Below are 1,540 nucleotides of genomic sequence, written 5' to 3' on the forward strand. Positions count from 1 at the left end.
AACAAAAGAGAGATTATAGCAGTTGTTGGAGGAAAAATAAAAGAAACAAGAAGAACGAGAAAAGAAACAAGAAGAGAGACTACAGCAGTAGGTGGAGGAAAAAGAAAATAAACAAGAAGAGAGACTACAGTAGTGGTTGGAGGAAAAAGAAAAGAAACAAGAAGATAGACTACAGCAGTGGGTGGAGGAGAAAGAAAATAATCAAGAAGAGAGACTACAGTAGTGGTTGGAGAAAAAAGAAAAGAAACAAGAAGAGAAAGACTACAGCAGTGGTTGGAGGAGAAAGAAAATAAACAAGAAGAGAGACTACAGCAGTGGTTGGAGGAGAAAGAAAATAAACAGGAAGAAAGTCTCCAATAGTTGAGAGAAAACCAGCATACACAAATGGAAAATATTAGTAAATTTCAAATTGAATTAAATACACTAAAGGACAATTTACTGTCTTTTACACAAGGAGGATATATTAACCATGGATCTAATCATCCTCAAACAACAGGAAGCCCCTTCCAGACCCTGCAGCTAAACATTAATGTGGACATCTTCAGTCCTGTCAGAAGTCACATTCCAGACATGAGTGTCAGCAGTAAGGGTGATATAGTACGAAGAAAGCCACAGGAATTCGATGAAAAGGCACTGGAGGAAGCATATAGAGCACAGTTTGAGCTCCTGGCAGAAATGAATGGATGGACAGAGGAGCAGAAGGCAGTGTACCTGGCAACGAGCTTGAAGGAACAACCACTGGAAATACTTGGACAGTTGTCAGCAGATGACAGGCACAACTATAGAGCACTGGTAACTATACTAGAACTCAGGTATGGAATATAAATCAGTCTGAAGTTTACAGGGCTAGGTTTAAGACGAGAGTCCGTGCTAAAGGGGAGAGCCTGCAAGAGCTGGTGCAGGATTTGGAAAGTATGGCACACAAGGCCTACCTAACTGCACCACCCGATGTCCTCACGTTGTTGAGGGATCAGTTTGTAGACACCTTGGACAGTCCACAACTGACGATACAAGTGAAGCAAGCACACCCCTCTACTATGCAGGATTCAAGGCCAGAAAAGGGCAGCTTTCAGAGAAGTTTGAGGAACTTTGCTGGCACTGTAACACACCTGGGCACATCAGAGCTCAATGACGGCAACTTCAACACAGGAAAAATGCCACGGCAGGAAAGGCTGCTATCCAGAAAGGTTATTGGAACTGTGGAGAGCAAGGACATATGAGAAGCCAGTGTAAGAAGAATACTACCAATAAGTCAGCCTCGGGGAAACCAGTAGTGGTTGGTGTTGAGGGATGCCCACCAAACCCCATTGTGAAAGTCCCAACACCTAAGTGTAAAATGGCAAGCACACACAATGTCTACATGTCAGGAAAGCTGGATGGCCAAAAGTGCAACTTTGTCATAGATTCTACATCTCAGCAAACCCTTGTGAGTATCAAGATGCTAGATCACAATGGAGTACCAGAAGCCATACAGAAGCTCTGTAGTGTGACAGGACATTATGCAAGGTTGTGTGGACCAGTGTGTGTAACTAGTGAGCTC

The sequence above is a fragment of the Limulus polyphemus genome, unplaced genomic scaffold (genome assembly GCF_000517525.1).
Source record: "Limulus polyphemus unplaced genomic scaffold, Limulus_polyphemus-2.1.2 Scaffold86, whole genome shotgun sequence".
Taxonomy (NCBI): Eukaryota; Metazoa; Arthropoda; class Merostomata; order Xiphosura; family Limulidae; genus Limulus; species Limulus polyphemus.